The sequence below is a fragment of the Callithrix jacchus genome, chromosome 13 (assembly GCF_049354715.1).
Source record: "Callithrix jacchus isolate 240 chromosome 13, calJac240_pri, whole genome shotgun sequence".
Lineage (NCBI taxonomy): Eukaryota > Metazoa > Chordata > Mammalia > Primates > Cebidae > Callithrix > Callithrix jacchus.
The window spans coordinates 97,837,006-97,857,500 of NC_133514.1; the positions used below are offsets into that span (position 1 = coordinate 97,837,006).

General features: G+C 37.0%; 1 protein-coding gene and 1 long non-coding RNA gene across 5 annotated transcripts in view; one reads left to right on the forward strand and one right to left on the reverse strand.

Moving 5' to 3' along the window:
* Positions 1–20,495, forward strand: part of RAB27B (RAB27B, member RAS oncogene family) — a 308,125-nt gene that overhangs the window by 67,358 nt on the left and 220,272 nt on the right. For 3 of the 4 annotated variants that reach the window (XM_054244230.2, XM_078348196.1, XM_078348195.1), the window contains exon 1: positions 3,901–4,003. The exons of the other annotated variant lie outside the window; for it this stretch is intronic. The gene's annotated coding sequence lies outside the window, so the exon portion shown is untranslated. Of the gene's footprint in view, positions 1–3,900; positions 4,004–20,495 lie in introns of those variants that run through there. 4 annotated transcript variants of the gene reach the window in all.
* LOC118146904 (uncharacterized) lies at positions 11,865–19,636 on the reverse strand. Its single transcript, XR_004733052.3, has 2 exons — positions 19,402–19,636; positions 11,865–12,247 (listed from the first exon to the last, which is right to left on the reverse strand). It is a non-coding gene; the product is annotated as an uncharacterized LOC118146904 (long non-coding RNA).

Here is a 20,495-nt window from a genome sequence, read left to right on the forward strand (position 1 = left end):
AAAACGGTCTGGCAGATCTTAGAAAGATCTAACATAGAGTTACCACATCATCCAGCCATTCCCCTCCTAGGGATAGTCTCAAAAGAAGTAAAAACATATGTCCCCATGGAAACCTGTACAATCATTCAAAGCAGCATTTCTTAGCCAAAATAGCCAAAAATGTTCACATTTGTTAGCTAAAATGTGACAAACACAATGTCGATCAACTGACGAATAGATATGATTTTTAAAAATCATACAATGGAATGTTATTCAGCATAATGTTATTTGGCAATAAAAAAATGAGAAGTACTTATTTTATGTGCTTGATCATAGATGAACCTTGAAAACAGTATGCTAAATGAAAGAAGCAACTTACAGAAGAATCAGACTTTATGATTCTATTTATGTTAAAGGTCCAGAATAGGCAATTCACCAGGGACAGAAGGTAGATTAGTTGTTGTTTAGAACTGAGAGGGTTGGAGGAAATGAATAGCACTACCAATGAGTACAGGACTTCTTTGTAGGATGATAAAAATGTGCTAAATTTGGATCATGGTGACAGGTGTCTAACTCCATGAATATATTAAAAACCATTGAAGCCTGTAATCCCAACACTTTGGGAGGTCAAGGTAGGTGGATTGTTTGAGCTCAAGAGTTCCAGACCAGCCTTGACAACATTGTGAAACCTCCTCTCTACCAAAAATACAAGTTTGCTGGTCTCATAACTTGGACTCAAAATAAATAAATAGGTTACAATTTTAAAAGAAAATTTAAAATGTTTTAAAAACCCACTTTAAATGTGATTAGTATATGAATATGCTGTATTATATAAATTCATAACATATAATATTTACGTACAATTTTTATTTCTTTTTGGCAAAGGAGAAGTTGGCGGTTTGTTAACCTGAAGCCATAGGAATAATGCAAAAATTACTTCAAAATTATTACAATTTTTGGAAAAGGATTTGAGAAAGATTTTTATCTACTGTTTCACCAGTTTTTATTTAAAGATAAAGCTCAAATATTATGGGTACCCTATCTGTGCCTATGATAATGTGAGTGCAACATAGACAAGTCATAATATATATTGCTTGAAGATCATTTCCTCATTAACAACAATGAATAAGATTAAAATGTCCTTGCTATATGCTTTGAGTTCCTTCGATGATGCTAGTTTTTGCTAATGTAAATAATTGCTGAATTGAACATGTATATTAGGAGTAAAAATTACTGCCTACAACAATGCTCTGTTGGAACGTCTCTTTCCTATTTCTTAAACATCCCTCAGGCTAATCACCTTCTAAAAGAGAATAATCCAGTTAAAACTCCTGATCATCTCTTTGTCCAGATCAAACTTGTTCCATAGCACCAGGAAGCTGAAAGGGAAAGGAAGCTCCAGTCTCTGTTCTTTCATGTCACAATCCCTCCTTCATCTTGTTCTGGATTTTCCAGGAACAAGAGGAAAGATGGATAATGGGTGGTGGTGGTGACAAATATTTATCTGGTTATGAAATGGCATAGTTTGTAGTTATTCTTGTCTGGTTAGCATTAATTAATGTCTGCTGTTTGCCAAGTGCCCAAATATTGGCTCTTCCATGAGACACAGCTATGGCTTCAGGGAACACTACACTGTTTCTTAGTGTATCAGTTGGGGCAAGCTAGGCTTTGCTGCAGTATAAATGGCACCGTAAAATTGGTGGCTTAAAAATGAGAAAGTTGTTTTTGTCTTCCCTCATATGTTGCATGTCCATCATACACAGAAGCTAGAGCTTCTACTCCAAATATCCTCATGGTGGGACCCTGGCTGATGGTATCTTGAATATGATCTCCATTGCAGAGACCCCCCTGCGGGGGCGGGGTGGTAATTGAGGCTAGCAATTAATGTTCAGGTTTTTTATAGCAGAGAGTAAGGACAATTCTTGATGAAACCAAATGATACTATTTTATTGTCGCATAACTAGCATCCTTCAAATGACCAAGACACACAAGAACTCTAGTCAAAATTCAACTATAGAGTTCTGGGTAGCATTCTGCTATTTTTATCCCGATCCTTTTCAACAGAGTGTTACATCATCAGGAAGAGTTGTGAGCAATACTTACATTCAAGGGTAAAAGATAAAAGATCTAAGGTAGTTGATGCTATAAAAATATAAAATATCTACTGACATGTAAAATTAAATTCAACTGCTTGGCCACTTACTATAATTATTATTCATAAGTTCTTCTAATTGATTGGAGCTGAATGTATAGGTTTTTTTTATTTTTATTTTTTACTGTGCTTTAGGTTTTGGGGTACATGTGCAGATCATGCAGAATTGTTGCATAGGTACACATGTGTCAATGAGGTTTGCTGCCTCCATCCCCCAGTCACCTACATCTGGCATTTCTCCCCATGTTACCCCTCTCTGACCTCCCCACACCCCCCACCGCTGTACCTCCCTTGGCCCCCCCAACAGACTGTAGTGTGTGATGCTCCCTTCCCTATGTCCCTGTGTTCTCATTGTTCAACATCCACCTATGAGAGAGAACATGTGGTGTTTGATTTTCTGTTCTTAATAATATTTTCAACTTTTGCCTTTAAAAAAAAATAATTCAAAAGATTCTTTTTCTATGGTTCTATATCCCTAGAAGATTATTGTCTCAAGTCACTTGGCTATTAAAATAATCTTATTTCTTAGCAAGAAGACTTGTCAGTTCAATGTTTCTAAAGCTATTTCATTTAAAAAGCAGTATAATTCTGTCCTTGAGTATCAAGTTGAAACTCAGTTTATTAAATGCCCCTGAAAATTATAAGTCAGGCCCAAGGCAAGTGAAGTCTACCTACTCTGAAGATTTTACATTTACTTTAAAATGCTATATTAAATATCTCAATAACTTTAAAACACAAGTGTTTCATGACCCAGCAATTACACTTTTAGGAAATTTATGCCAAAGAAATGATCTGTGAGATAAAAAAATGATTTTTGGATAAGAATGTTCAAGCTAGTGCTACTTATAATGAAGAAATAAACTACTAAAATGCTCATCAAAAGGAGATTCATTAAATAAATTAAACTAGAGTATATAGAAAATATTCTTTCCACGAATGATATTATAGAGGAATACTTAATGACATGGAAAAGTGAAGAAAGGAGCTTAAAAAACAGTATGTATAATATTACTTTAATTTTATATTCAATCATTTATTTACTTATTCAAGAATGGTTATTGAATTCCAATGATATGAAATTTACTATGTAGGGCCCTGGGATAAACTGCAGATGATATGGGAAAAATAGACTGATATAGATCAAATGTCAAAGTTATAATATGGTTTGGCTGTGTTCCCACACAAATCTCATCTTGAATTGTAGTTCCCATAAGCCCCACATATCACGGAGGGACCTAGTGGTAGGTAATTGAATCATGGGGGCGGTGTCCCCATGCTGCTCTTATGATAGTAAGTTCTCATGAGATCTGATGGTTTTATAAGAGGCTTCCCTCTTTGCTCGGCTCTCATTCTTCTCTCTCCTGCCACAATGTGAACAAGGATGTGCTTACTTCCCCTTCTGCAATGATTGTATGTTTTCTGAGGTCTCCCCAGCCCTGCAGAACTGCAAGTCAATTCAACCTCTTTCCTTTATAAATTGCCCAGTCTCAGGTATGTCCTTATAGCAGTGTGAGAACATACTAATACAGTTACCATTAATGGTTTTCTCAACCCAGGTTTCTAGAACGTTAGGAGTTAGGAGTGTATTATTCCCACAATTTTATTTGCAAGGATTTTTCCACACCAATGCTAAATTCCCATTGGATGGCAGAACTTCCTATGTCACAGTTCAGGACACAAGTCAACTATTTCAGCAAACCAAGTGGAAGCTACATTGCCTTTTATGACCTATCCTCTAAACATATAGCATCACTATGTATTATAACCGTGCCCACTCCACTCATTGACCAGTAATGAATGGTGTAGATTCAATGCTCAGCCTTCAATGGGACAATGCCAAAGAATTCTGGACATGGTTTGAAACCTCCATAGGTAAGAACTCATTGGCCTTATCAATCAAGATTTCTAGTTTTAATTTTAATGAAAATTAAACTTTAGTTTTAGTTCTAAAGAATAATGGAATATCATCAAACCATTTTAAGCAGAGGAATAACTTGATTATGTGTGTACTTTTCAAAGATCAGTCTGGGCCTGGGATAGAGATGGGGAAAAGTCAGGAGCAGACATCATAAAACAAGGCGATTGAAGTGAACTACACAGGAGATGTAGGACCTTTGACGAATGGGCTAGTTTTAGAGATTGAGAAGTAGACTGATTTCAGAAATATTTCAAAAATGAAATCTACAACATAAAGAAGAGAGATTCCATGGAGTCAGTTTTTGGTGAGGATGAATATTGGAAGCTGATTAAGTTTGTGGGAAAATTCCATCTTAGACATGTTCAGTTTGAGTTAACCTTGAGAAGTTCTGGAGAAGCTGTCAGATATACTTGGAGTTTTGAAGAGATGTCTGAGTTAAAGATGCAAACTTTTGATAAAAATAAAAATAAATATATCTAATAGGACATTGAATGATACCTTTTCTCTTGCTTTACTTCTCATTGAAACCCCAAAGTTGAACACAGTAGGCATGAGCTACATTCTAAGATGCTTATATCATAGAGCATCACAGAGGGGCCAGGCAGCCCTCCAGGTCTTACTGCAAAGTGACCAAAGTGGTTCTGTGACCACCACCCTATCACCCACTTCCCTGCTGCATAGGACTAGAAATTATAAGAGTGTAATACAGTTGTGCCTTTCAACATCTCAGAGCCAGGGATGTGCAGAGTTCACAATGAAGAGGCTGAAGAAGATTTCATTCCTCTTACCTACAAGAAAGAGGGAAGTGTGGCCCATCCCACCTCAAAACCATGTAAGAAGGGCTCTAGAAAAATCTCTTGGAAAGAACAGAGGTGACAGTAAGAAGCAAGGAAGAAGAGGAAACTGGCATCTCGTGCCCTGGTTGGATGTTTACTTAGCAGATTTGTTGATCTGCCCTTTGCCTATCTATACAAAAGGACAAAAGAGATCACAGAATAATAAGATGGCCAGTGTATTTCATGGCATAGATGGATGGGGAGTTTATGTCGGGGGGAAGCATCCAGGCATGAGCCTTTTTGTCCATATAAATGTGGACGGCTGAGAAGCAAAGGGATCCCCATCACAAGTATCTGTGCACGATGTGCTGGTGAGGGTTGGTGAGAAGATTCATCCTGGGCCAGAGCCTGTTCTCACAGTGCTGAGGGAGGCCTCACAAAGTCTCCTCTCATTCGAGAACTTTATATATGCCCTATGAAAGAGCCAGCATTAAGCACCTACCACCAGGGGCATCCCAAAGAAATTAGAACAACCTACTGATGGGTTTATAGTCTCTCTCCCTGCTGAGCAAAAATCTTTAGCCTTTTACTCTAAATTTTACCCTCTCCTCTTTCCCGATGCCCTAGTAGCAGCAGAGCTAGAACCAAGAGAGAAATGAAAGCGCAAATGACTGTCCCCTCCCCTCCAATTTCAAGCAGGAGCTGGAGAGAAAGGAAAGGATGAGATTAGAGCTTAACCAGAAGGAAAAAATCCTGTAACTTAAAGGAGATCAAGCTTGTTTTGTAACAGACCCTATTCTAATTGCTTTAACAAGTGTTAATCCATCCAATTCATAACAACTCCATCGGACAGAGGGAATTGAGGCACAGAGAGATGTAAACAATTTTCCAGAGGTCACACAAGTTGAAGTGGCCGACTCACTAGTTGTTGGGTTCATGATCTAAACCACTGCATGATACAACCTTTCTACATGTTAAGAACTCAAGAAGGAGATTTGAGAGTGTTGTTGAAATGATTGTAAATGGAGAAGTAAATAAGTAAAACTATTTAATGAGTGGATCTCCAGCATGTTCAGACTAATCTGAACTGGAAATGTGCACATATGAGCAAATGATAATGCATATACACATAAAATTATTAGAGAATGTTCACCCAAATATTAACAGCAATTATCATTGCAAGGTAGGATTCTGGCTGTCAGTTTTTCTTTGCATATTTTAGTATTTCCCCCCAAATTTTCTACCATGAATAAATATATAATACTTTTATGTATTAACTAGTAGGAATACAATAAAAACTCGTATAAACAATCACAAGTTAGATATAAATTAAAACACACCATTTGCCATCTAATTGCTTTTTCTGCTTATAACTCAAGTACGAGAATGTAATTAAGTTACTACATTCTTAGGAATTTCATTTACAATCAGTAAAGCAGATAGAAAGACAGAGAGAAATGACCACCAGCAAATTCCACGAGGTAAAGTCATGCTTGTCTGGTTTACCATGGTGTCCCCAGAAGTTAACCTGGCACCCAGTGCAAACTACCTTCCACAAAATCATATGGCCTTGGTGTCTCCATGGCTTCAGTGGCTCAGTTGTGATGGTGAACTCCAGTGCCCAGTGGCAAAAGTGCCCAGGGGGCCCCTAGGTACCCAGCAGAGATGGGACTAACTTAGGCAACAAACAAAAAGGCAGAGAGCACGATGGTAACTGAATAAAAGACAGGTATTTCAGGATCTTTATAAACCCTTTAGAAGGGGTGCACACTACAGGGAGCTAAGGTCCTACATTTACAACTAGGGACACAAATGCTGTGACACCAAGGTGATTATCATTAACGTTACCCCATCTTTATGCAACAAAATGGGTGCAAGGTAGCAAATGCACTGCTTGCAAAGCCAGCTGGTGTTTATGCATTCTGTAGCTGAATATCATCAGCCTCCAAATAAGTTAGTGGAAGATTTCCATTGGCTAACACATACAAATATCCTGACCATTATCTGAAACTTGGAGCTTTTGTCTAACATTTGGCTTTGTGTAAATATGTTATAATACTTCTAGTTTTGTGATTTAATTTACAAGTTCAACACCTTCTACAAAGGTAGCTTTAAATGCCAGAAAACCTAAAGAAGTGATATGTTTTTATATTCATCTCCCCCTACCAGCCCCTGGTCAAGAATAGTTATAATTATCAGTACAAATTATATATAAATTATCGTTTCTGGAATTCTTTTTCATTTTTTTGTTGTTGCTGTTTAGCAAAGTCTATTTCTTCATAAATATTGAGAAAATCCAGGCCTTGGTCAGATAGTGGAATTTTCGTGGGGTTCAGATTAGTGCAATTTAATCATAAGAACTGTTTACATTTTCCCATTTGCGTTAAGATCTAGCTATTTGCCTGCACATAGAAAATATAGAGTAGATAGCTTTCAGTATCACCTATGTGTAATTTAGGGACTTTGAGACTAAATGTGTCTGTTCAGAACAACTGTCCCATCAATCATTAGGACTCAGATTATTTTCTTGACCTGGTATAGTCATTGTCTGAAAAATTTTGGCAGTTGTTTAGTGCCATCTAGTGGGTAGTTTCTTGTGAACAACAAAAAAAATCTTACTTAACAGAAAGGCTTCTTGCATTTTATTATTTATAAAATAACTGTATGCAATTTTAATTTCAAATTTTATAAATTAGGATATAATAGAGCTACCAAATTTTAGAATTGTTTACTATTGCATTAAATAACCGGTTTTTCAATTAGCTAAAAAATACATTAAGATTGTCTAAATAGCTTATAATCACTGTCTTTTATTGAAAAAAATTGAAGTTTTCAAACCTAATTTAAAACTCCACAACACGTATTTCTCATTAATCCAAAATTTTAAATTATTCTATGCAGAAGAAGTGAGTTGATGGTGCTATTAAATGTACAAGTGTTCATAAAGAATGTAATTTCTTACCAAATTACTTAGTTTAGATAGCATATGATTTCCTACAAATAAATATTTCAGGGAAATAACCTCACATATTTTAGCATAACAATCATGATGTTAATTCTGTAAAATTTTGTTCTTCATTAGTTTCAGAAACAGGATATCAGTTTATCTTTTGCCATTATTAAATGCAATTTCTTTTTAAGTAACCACTTTTTCTAGCTCAACATAGAATATATGTGCATATTTGTTGGTCAGCACCATTTATTGAATAGCAGGTGCTGCAGAGTGAAAATAGATTAAAAACATCTTTGGCAATGGTGCTAGTGCAGGAGCACAGTTGAAAATGTAGTGGGCTGCAAAAAACTAGAGTTCACATGTATTAAAATCTGAAGCCTTTCTCTTACCTTAATTGACAAAAACATGGTAATAATGAGAGCTATGCAACACTGAGATGACTTGTCTTGTGAGATGTGGATCTCTCTTTCCCTAGGTGTTCTCAAACAGTAGTTAGTTGCATGAGGATAATGATAATGACAATCATGTACCAAGAACTGTTCTCATGCTTTTCATGAATTGTATTAACCTTTCCTAATCATGAATTATATATTAACTACCAATTCAGATGGTAGTATTAATCACGTGAATATAATGTATTAATGTGCCCCGTTCTCAATATGGCTAAGAAAATAGTCTTGCAATATTTTTTGCATGTTACAATACACACGCCCCTGCTCAATTATTTAAACCATAAACGATAGCTTTCTCACTAATTTCCTTCAGATTTTGACTGCAAAAACAGAGGGTGAAAGACAGGGAAGCCAGCAGTGATATGATTCAATTTCCCAAGAGCCGAGTGGTAAAAGGACTTAGGATAAGATTTTATTTCATTTTATGCAAATTAAATAATAATACATTTATTTCTTATTTGAGTCTGTATTTGCAAGATGATACCCATCAGATGGGTACTATATGTCAAAATATAGAAGTTAAACATTTAAGTTGAAAATATTATTTGCACTGGGGTCAACTTTGATTTCAACATCTGATAGATGAGCAGCAAGGCCCTCCATTCAGGTCTTTCCCACGTGTATAGACTGAGAGGACTAAAGAAATAGAGCAAGAAATCTGTGCTCCTGAGGCTAAGGGTCATAGTAGCATGGGCGTGCAAGGCAACAAAACAGGTGGAACAGACAAAAGAAGACGACACGAGCTGAGCAAGGCATGTGTGTGTCAGGGGTCAGGCCAAGAGAGAGACCGTCAGCCACAAATGCCTGCTTCCAATCAGCATGATTAAGGGTCTAAGGAGTGGAAAGACAGGCAAATAGAGAAGAGTTTTACCTGTTTTTCACCTTGCACCCCAATAAGTCAGTCTTCAGCAATTCTAGCTGAAACGTCTATGAAATATGACCAGGGAAATTCAGAGGTAATGTATCCCTGGCATGGACTTTGGCTGATACTAAAATTTCACAGGTGCAGGAGTAGTTGGAATGAGTTCTCTTTCATACCCATTAGCAGTTGTCTGATAGGACCTAGAGTTTGAAATATATTTTGAAATATATTCATCAAAAAATTAGCAGCACTGTGTTTTGTTTCTAATGGTATTAATAAAAAAATCTTCTGATACATGGTTCAAAAAATATTAGTCTATCATAGGGTAGAGAAATCCTTGTTTTTCTCCTTCCCCTGAAATAGATAATACAATTCTATGCTCTATAGCAGGGGTCCCCAGCCCCTATAGTAGGGGTCCCAACCCCTAACAGTCCATGGCCTGTTAGGAACTGGGCCATACAGCAGGAGGTGAGCCATGGGCAAAGACCAAAGCTGAGCTCTGCCTCCTGTAAGATCAGTAACGGCATTAGAGTCTCATAAGAGTATGAACCCTATTGTGAACTGTGCATGTGAGTGATATAGGTTGCACACTCCTTATGAGAATCTAATGATAAATGTAATGTTCCTGAATCATCCTGAAACCATCCTACCACCCTCCCTTCCATGAAAAACTTGTCTTCTATGAAGCCGGTCCCTGGTATCAAACCAGTTGTGGACCACAGCTCTATAGGGAATCCTGAATTCAAAGAGGTTATTTTGGATGGTACCAAAAGCAACCTATGTCTTTGTTCACACAATTGCTGGGCTATCAGGCCAGCACACACAGAGTTCTCCTCTGAGCTAAAATGTTGGAAGCTCTCACAGATTGGCCCATGGTTAGCCAATGGTGAAATAGTGTTTGCTTCTTTATGGAAAAGTTCCATTTTCCTGGCTTGGCATTTGGAGGTCTAAGTCAAGAGAAGTGGGCTCTTCTAAGGCTGTGTTTTACTCATGTTAGTTTGTCATTGGATAGATTCCCACTTTCACTTCAAAGTATTTCTGCTGAAAAAAAAAAAATCTTGGCAGAGCACAGACTAATATTGCTTTTAAAGCTACATCTTCAATCTCTCCTACACAGTCTTCCCTGATTCTTGCAGCTGAAAGTGGCCACTCCTTCCTCTAAATGTCCCTGACAATCTGTTTGCAGTTCATATGCCATTCACCACATTCTAGTTATATTATACCACAGTGTAATTACTTTTTAGTCATCGCATAGTGGTTAAGTCTGATTAAAACCTGGGTTCTGAATTCATAGATACTTGGGCTTGAATCTTGCTCAGACACCTGCGGATTATGTGACTTCGGACACATTGCCTGACTTTGTCTCACCTGTAAAATGGGGATAAAGAGAAAATGTACCCCTTATAGTAGCTGTGGGAATTAACTGGGAATTAAGCATCTAGCACAGAATAATTGAGCAATAAATATTAACATTTATTATCATCTCTCTAATTAACCTATAGGCTTTTTTAAGAGCAAAACTCATATTTTATTCAACAGTGTACTAGTCTAATAGGCCATGACATGGTGTCTTACACAAAGTGGCCACTTAAAAGTAATTTTGAATTGATAAGAGAATGATGAGGCCTTGAGGTGATGAAACATGAAAAGGAGATAGGCAGAGAAGCTCATGAAGAAGCCTGTGTGAGTCCATTATCTCATTGCTGTAAGAAACTACCTGAGCCTGGGTAATTTATGAAGGAAAGAGGTTTAATTGTTTAATAGTTCCACAGGCTTAACCGGAGGCATGTCTGGGAAGGCTTCTGGAAACTTACAATCATGGCAGAAGACGATGGGGAAGAAGGCACATCTTCACCTGGCAGAACAGGATGAAGAGAGGGAAGCGGGGAGAGCTACACACTTTCCTTGTTTTGTTGTTTTCGGACGTAGTTTCACTCTTGTTGCCCAAGCTGGAGTGCAGTAGCATGACCTTGGCTCACTGCAACCTCAGCCTCCCAGATTCAAGTGATTCTTTGCCTCAGCCTCCCAAGTAGCTGAGACTATAGGTGGACACCACCACACCTGGCTAATTGTTTTATATTTTTAGTAGAGACAGGGTTTCGCTATTTGGGCAGGCTGGTCTTGAGCTCCTGACTTCAGGTGATCTGCCCATCTTGGCCAGGTCTTGTGAGAACTCACTCACTATCATGAGAACAGTAAGGTGGAAGTCCACCCTCATGATCCCATCACCTCCCCACCAAGCCCCTCCTCCAACATTGAGGATTACAAGTCAACATGAAATCTGGATGGGGACACAGAGCCAAACCATATCAGAGCTTTTCAAGAATTTGTTTCACATTTGGTTGTCTTCTAGGGACACTCTAGATATTCTCACTTAAATTAATGAAAACTACCCTGAAAAAAAAAAAAGAGAGAAAATTTCCCCATTTCTTCTTAGGAGAAAATGAAAGCTTAGAAAATTAAATGGCCTGGCGTGGGGGCTCATGCCTGTAATCCCAGCCCTTTGGGAAGCTGAAGTGGGCAGATCACATTAGGTTGGAGTTCAAGACCAGCCTGACCAACGTGGAGAAACCCCATCTCTACTAACAATAAAAAATTAACTGGGCATGGTAGCACATGCCTGTAATCCCAGCTATTCAGGAGGCTGAGGCAGGAGGATCGCTTGAACCCAGGAGGCGGAGGCTGTGGTGAACTAAGATCGTACCATCGCACTCTAGCCTGGGCAACCAGAGCAAACCTCCATCTCAAAAAATATAAATAAACAAAAATAACTTGTTCAAGGGCACATTGTTATTAACAAGCAGAATTGAGCTTTGAGTGAAGTACTTGTTCGGTGATGCTCTCCATCCAACTAACCTTTGTCTTCCATATTTGTTGGCTTCTTTTGTCCTGGAAAGAACTGCATTTCTAGAGCACAGGCTTTTCTCACCTTGTCTGAGTTCTTAATATCAGCCTAAGGGATGCTGTGTCACACAAGGTCTAACATGGTCAGTCAGATTACTCAAGGTCTATTTTGGACAGCTGCATGCATAATCTATTCAATCTTGTGCTTAATAGGCCATTAAAATGGCTGACAACACAGTCTGCAGAATGCCTTGGAAGATTCATTAGTCACACACAAGGGCTGCTTTTGTACTTGACACAAACAAGACCATCTGAAAAGGCAAGAGAGGATAACATTTTAAATCCTCTATCTATTCTTACACTTTCTTTTTTTGTTTGCTTTTAGCTTTTGCTGATTTTCCCATTGGACATAGGGAATTTTTTTCACATTCTTTAGATCTAAGGCTGTGCCCCAAATTTATCTCTAACAGAATTCACCTCAGTATGAATTCAAGGAAACAACTAAAGTGAAATATGCTGAGCAGTTTCTAAGTACTTTAATTGATATAGATTATAATGAATATTTTGAGAAATCTAAATTTTTAAAAATATACCTAGCATATTATGTTATGCTATCTCATTGCAAATTAGAAACAAAATTGAATTCCTATTTATACATGCATACTGTATCTCCCATACCAAAACTCAGAGTTATAAAGATAAATATCAGTAAATGTTAATACGTGAGTCTTTCAATTTTCACATGGAAAAGACACATTAAACCAAAGTCAACAACAAACCAGAAAAAAATATTTTCAAGATGTAGAAAAAAATTTTAAATATTCCTTACATATAATGAGTACTTACAAATTAATAAGATTTTAATAGATACACACTAAGAGAGAGGAACAAATGACATTAATATGCTTGTAACAGAAGAAGTCTATGTAATGAATGAAAACAGAGGGTAAGATACTTAACTTCACTGATAGTTAAATACATAGAAATTGCAATAGCAGTGAGATATTTTTATTATTAGGTTTAGGCAAATTTTCTTAAAATTAATGACATTTTAAGAAGACATAACTATTTGATATTTATGGCCCCACTATGAAAAGGAACATGCCTGTAGGAACACATCTTGAAATATACATTAAAAAGTAACATATCAGAAGACTCATTACTAGCTTTGCTCATTGGATATGGAGACATGAGATCTTTTTTCTGCTATGTTTCCTCACCTTCCAGCTATTCCTAGCAAGTTGGCCACCAGCCTCAGTGAACATATGACCCAAGCCCACAGGGGGTTCTAAAGGAAATTTGCACTTTGAGGCATTTGAAAGAGTTAGGAAGAAATAGCTCTGCCTCCAAGTTTTTCCCGAAGGAGATAAATAGATATTTTAAACAAAGGTGTTTGAATCAATGAAATGTGATGATTATGAGAGAGGTTCCAATGACAGTTCTGCCACTTGCTATCTGAGTTATTCTGGAAAAGGGACTTACTTCCTCTAAGTGTCAATGTCCAGATTTTTTAATACATTCTAAAAAAAGTAGAGCAGTCAAGAGTAATTACCATGTCATAAAACATACTATCAAGAACTAATTAAAACAGTGTGGTACTGGTATATGAACAGACAAAGATCCATGCAAAAGCATATACAATCTAGAAAGAGATTCCCTCTCCTTAATATAAGAATTCAGCAATAAAGATGGGATCTTATACCAAAACGCAAAATGTGAACTATACTTAACAAATAGCATCTCTATTTAACAGCAATCTGGGGGAGGAAAGAAACTGCACCTCATACCTTACTTACGCCAGGGTAGGAGAATTTAACTTTCTGAGTTGCCCAGACAAAAAGACCAATAGTTAGATACGGGGAATTATCTTTCTGATCATCTAATGGCAAAATCCAGAGTTGACAACCTCACCCTCTAAGCAATATATATTAAGCTTTTTTTTTTTTTTTTTTTTTTTTTTTTGAGATGAAGTTTTGCTCTGTCTCCCAGGCTGGAGTGCAGTGGTCCATCTTGGGTCACTGCAACCTACAACCTCTGCCTCCCGGGTTTAAGCGAATCTCCTGTCAGCCTCCCAAGTAACTGGGACTACAGGCGTACACCACTCTGCCTGCCTAATTTTTTATATTTTTAGTAGAGGCAGATTTTCACCATGTTGGCCAGGCTGATCTCAAACTCCTGATCTCAAGTAATCCACCCACCTCGGTCTCCGAAAGTGCTGGGGTTACAGTCGTGAGCCACTGTGTCTGGCCTCTTATGTTCTTTTAACCAAGAAATATATACAACATTAACTATAAGTTTTATGAGGACGGGGCTTATGTCTGTTTTGCTAACTCACATCTGTTAAATGTGCAGCAGAGGTCTTGAGATATGTGAGGCACTCTATATACTAGTTGTTGAATGACTCCAGAGGCAAGGGGAAGAATGAATCATGGCATTGTGAGAAGACTGTCCATCTCCTTTCTGGATTTAGAGGAAAACTGTATAGGAGGTGATAGATGATAAGGGAGATGGAGGCTCTTACTAGAGCTGCGAGAAATGGAGAAACACCCTCTGTAGAAAGATCATACCCTGTGCTTAACACCTTCTGCCAAAGAACCCTATCCTCTCAAAAGGGAAATGAGGGGGGATCCAAATCTGGGTAAATATAGAATGCATTTAGAAAGGATAAAGTAAATATTACCTGTATTGCAAACAGATATATCCTAAACATACTTGGTTTAGAAAAAAAAAAGGCAGATAGCAGCAACCAGGTGACAAATGAGTACTATGGTACGTTTTTACATTTATGTTTCTGTGTGTATATGCATGGTTATACATACATGTATAAATGAAAAACATAAAAATCTCTTTGTAGTGGTCTTCTCTGGAAAATGGTAAGACAATGACAGGTCTGCATTTTTACAATGCACATGTGCTTTCATAATCATCAAAAACCATAGAAATCCTTTTCTCATGGCTAATACTTATAGCAATATGATCAATTCTAAAATTAATTTAAGTAAAGCAAAGGAAATATGCCTTTTATTTTGTGTGCCTCTTCACTTCCCTTCTGGGAGTCAATATCAATGTAGTTCTGTTACATGGTAATGGATATGTATTTTGTATGAAATCTGCTAGACAGATAATGTTTCTTTTCTTTGGTTCTAGCATAAACCTATACTTTCTCTTCATGTGGGAAAGAAAGGCCATAGGAATAAATCATGACTCTTGTGTCAAATAGTTAGACCTATGATGACTTAAGATCCATGAAGCACCTCATCGGTTCCAAATTCATTGTATAATTGATTTAAAATTCAATCAAGTATTGCACAGCTCAGCTTGGGCTATCACTGCTCTCCACAGTTGTATTTGGGGATAAAGTATTCCGTGGAATGAAACCTAAAACCACCAGACCTCCAAAGATGTCCACAAAATATAAAAATACAGAACAGAACAACAGTTGAGCAATTCTAGAAAAGCAAAAATAGACTTCCAAAATATTAACGTATCACAATCAAGGATGACCAAAGCCACCATCCCTTTCTGTCCAAGAGGTCATCTCCTTCTGGGGCACAGCCCAGTAGCCTTGGAGAATTACTACCTGATCTTTCCCTCTTAAAGTAGGTTCTCAGCTTCAGAGGGGATTCTAAGAAAATGTCTCAAACAAGTATTTCTAACCCTTTTCATAATTATTGCCTGCTTCCTGAGTGATAGAAAATAATCTATGAAAGGATTAGAATGGCATCTACAGATTTTTCTAAGTGGACTGTATTTGTGAATTTCCCTGTTGATGCCTACCCTCCGCCTCACTTGCTGGATTTAACAGAGCTGACTGTTTGCCGTTGGCTGTCAGAAATGCCATAAATACCAGTAGAATGCCTGTGATGGGAAGATTGGACTGTAAGTACCACAGTGGCTCCAGACTTCCAATTAATCGTCCCAGGTTTGGGGGCAATAGAGTTTTCTGTAGAGCTGAATTATATAGTACTTATATGCAATGCTGAATAGTGCTATTGAGCTAGGATTCTTTATGACACAGAAAATAATCTCTGAAAACCCAGACCACAAGAAAAGAAACCAACCAGTAGATGTCTCTGTGGTGCTTCAGTTGGTCATGTTTTTGCACGCTTTGCCACAGATGTCTGTGGCTTCGGAAATGCAATGATACGAACATTTGTACCTTTTATTTGGGGCAAGTAGGAGGAAAGACAAAGTGCCCTAGAAATATATCAAAACTCATCAACAATAAGTTTCCTATTTCTGAAAATAAACCTAACATCTGAACTTCTACCTTTTTAAAGGGTATGTTTTACTTACAAAAATGAGCAAGTATGAAACTTGGAAAAAATGTTGTAAAATGATCACATTAGTAACTTCAGAAGTGTGTATCCAGGTGAAAGAAGTTTACACTGAGAAAAAATATTTCATTTTCTGTGAAACCATTTCAATCCTTGAATAGCAGAGGAAGTGGGTCTATGGAAGGAAACAGGACAGCATTGAAGAATGTCCAACAGTACAGATGACTCAGAATTCTGGAGACCACTGAGAACTCATGCTTCTCATCTGCTTTACCTTTTAAACATTCTCCTGCTCACCCCAGTGGTGGGCCACGGAGACGGAGCTTGGAACATTGAGATACCTGTCTTTGGGGAAATCACATGCTATTAAAGATTCTCTCCAAACCTCTTTAGCATGTCAGGGTTAAGATTTTCTGGATTTTGCTAACACTAAAGCAATCACACTGAGTCTATTTTGTAAAGAGAATATTTGAAACAAAATCGTTACAGAGCAAGATTTGCATGTCTCTAATAAAAAAAAATTTTATAGCTACATGACTCACTTTAAACAAAGGGTATATTTCTGCATTGTATAGACATTTTCCTCCTTGTGAAATTATCATAGAAAAAATACATATATAAATTTAGTTAAAAACATCTGTGACAATTATCATGTGAGGTTAAAATCTTTTTCTTCATTTAGTCAAGCAAATAATAAACCCCTAATATGTCTTTTCTGTAGGTGTGAATTGTTAAATCAATTTTTAAATTGATATTTTTATTGAGATGATCATAGATTCACATGCAGTTGTAAGAAATAATAAAGATCCCTTGTACACTTTACCCAGTTTTCCCAAGAATATAATTTTATAAAACTATACTAACATAAGCAGAATAGTGATACTGATACAACTCACCAGTGTGTTCATATTTTTCCAATCCTACTTGTACTTACCTGTGTGTACTTGTATGTATGCATGTGTATATATGTGTTCATTTCCCTGTAATTTTACCAAATCTTCAGTTTTGTGTATTTATCACTGCAGGAGAGACACTAAACAGGACCCTCCTGTGGTTTTGTAACTGTTCAGTTTTAATCACATCCACCTCCCTCCACCCCCATCACAGCTCCCCTCATGCCCATCAAACCTTGGCAGTCATCCATAAATCCTCCATTTCTCCAATGTCTTAATTTCTCAAGTGTTATAGGAATGGAATTATACAGCATGTAATCTTTTGAGATCGGCATTTTTGGGTCAACATAATTCCCTGGAGATTCACTCAAGTTGTTACTCAAGTTGTGTTTCTCTAACTTGTTTTTTTCATTGCTCAGTAGCAATGAAAACGTACTATCTGTACAATATAGTATGTTTAATGACTTACCTTTTGAAGAACATGTGGACAGGTTTTGCTATTACAGTATTTTGCCATTGTAAAGAAAGTTGCTGCAAAGATTCATAGGCAAGTTTGTGTATAAACTCAAGTTTTCATTACTTTAGGATTAATACTCAGGATTACAGTTGCTGGGTCACAGGGTATATGTACTTTTTAAGCAATTTTCTAAACTGTTTTCCAGAGTGCTGTATAACTTTAAGTTCTCATCTACAATATATGAGTGATCCAGTTTCTCTGCATCCATGCCAGTATTTGATGTTGTCACTCTTTCATTTTACCTATTCTGATACATGTGTACTAATTCCTTATAGTTTTAATTACATTTCTCCAATAGTTAATGAGGTTGAACATCTTTTCATATATGTATTTGCCATATACTTTTTTGCCTCTTCAATGAAATGTCTATGTCTTTTTGTCCATTTTCTAATTGCAATGATTATTTGGGAGTTTTACTATGAGTTTTGAGACTTTCTTATATATTCTAGATGCCAGGCCTTTGTTGGGTATGTGGTTTGCAATGATTTTCTTATAGCTAATTCTTATCTTTTCCTACTTTTCCTATGAGCTTTCATAGAGCAAATTTAAAATATTTTGGGTAGGGCATAGTGGCTTACACCTGTAATCTCAGCACTTTAGGAGGCTGAGGCAGGCAGATCACCTGAGGTCAGGAGTTCAGGACCAACCCGCCCAACACGGTGAAACCCCATCTCCACTAAAAAAGTATAAAAATTAGCGGGGCATGGTGATGAGCACCTGTAATCCCAGCTACTTGGGAGGCTGAGGCAGGAGAATTGCTTGAACCCGGGAGGCAGAAGTTGCAGTGAGCCAAGATCGCATAATTGCACTGCAGCCTGGGTGACAAGAGTGAAACTCCATCTCAAAAAAATTTTTTTTCTTGATGAAAATATATATCAGTTTTCCATTTTGTAGATCATACTTTTTGGTGTCATGTCTAAAAACTCTTCCTACCCTTATATCCCAAAGGTTTTCTATTTTCCTAAAGATTTTATAATTTTACATTTTATATTTAATTCTATGATTCATTTTGATTTAATTTTGTATAAAATGTGAGAGTTAGGGCAAGGTCCATTTTTTGCCTATGGATATTAAATTGCTTTAGCAACATTGAATTGATTTTGTACCTTCATGAACAATAACCTGAACACATTTGACTACATCTATTTCTTGGTGCTCTGTTTTGTTCCAGTGATAAATCAGAAGCAAAATTTTATTGTTTAAGTTTTATTAAAATTATATACATGTGTGTGTGTGTGTCTGTGTGTGTGTCCGTGTGTGTCTGTGTCTGTGTGTGTGTCTGTGTCTGTATGTCTGTGTGTGTGTCTGTGTGTGTGTCTGCGTCTGTGTGTAAATATATATCTTCTCCCCTCTCCTCCATATGCTAACATTCTTATTCATTCTTTAACATTCAACTTTCATGCTGTCCCCCAAATCTAAGTTCTCTTTCTGGTTTGATGATTAGTCTAACTATAGTACCATAACTCTTTATGTATCTCTTCCAGTGTTTATTTCAACTTGTGTTTTATAATAACTTTTGTTATTTGTATTCAAGCATTCATATTTCTCCATTTCACACTTTCTATACATCTACAGTAACAGAGACAGAGTAGTACCGGCATGTCCCAGGCTTTACAAACCCCTGCTGAGATCTCAATCTTTCTGCATGGGAGATCTGGCAAGGTTGTTTTTTCAAGAGAAGCTATAACTGAGAGCCTTTGAATTAGAGACCAATCTCTAAAGTGAAATCTAAATCTGTTTTTCAATGTTCTTAGCCAAGCAGAGAGAAATTCTGGTACCTGGGCACACAGTGATCTTGAGCTTTATTGTGCACTGCCTTAAAGTAATTCTGTTGAGATTAGAATGTCTTGTTTTGTTTTGTTTCCACCCACTGGTCTTGATATTCATAGTGACTTTGAAATTGGTTGACTTTCCTAGAACTCCGTCTTCGGCTGGTACATAGTCTCAAGAGATGGGTGGTAACATGGTTGACAGCATCTCTAGTGCTCACCTAAGGATGGGCTTTTTTTCTTTGCTAGGATACAGCCAGATTTTCTCTGCCTTTGGCCCCATTGTGATTCTGTAACTCATGCCAAACATTCCAGAATTCCCTAAGGGAGTGTGTTTATAATGCACATTATGGTCCTAATTTCTGTATCAATTAAGATTTTTTAGATAAAGAAATTTATTATATTAAATTTATATAAAAACAAATAAATAAGAAGACTGTATCACTAGAAAAATTATAAAAAGAACTAAGAACTATGTGCTTAAGTCTTGGGAAAGACAGGAACCAGGGCAGCAGTAGGAATCACAGTAGAAAGAGCTCACTAGAATCTCCCTCTGGCACATTGCTGTCAGAAGACTGGCTTCTCTCATCATTCATCCCTGTGTGTTGTGCATGTTTTCAAAACTCAAACAATCTATAAGAGAAACTCTAAGAAGCCAGGCTTAGGTCACGTGCACCTCTGTGGGGTGGTGGAAGGGGAATGTAAAGGGACAGAAGCTTGCTAGTATAAAGTAATTTGTCATTCCAGACTTCATTATCACAACTGTATAGTGATCATTCTCAAGCTTAATTATTTGCCTGAATGTCAGTTATTTTCTTAGGATGGACATCTGAAAGTCAATTTGCTGGTTCAAAAAGTTGGGAAGGAAAATGAAGCTACGTCTTCAAACTCTTGATATCACAACAATTACTTTCAGAAAGGTTATGTTGATTTACCAAGCTTCAAAAAGTACAAAACAACCATTTCATCATGGTTTATGAACACTAGTTATTACCCTCTCAGAAACTTGCAGTTCAGTAGGTTGGAAGTGATTTATTTTTTGTTGTTTGATTTAGTGCTAGCATAGAATAGTCCAAATCACAATGTCAAGTATTTAAAAAAAT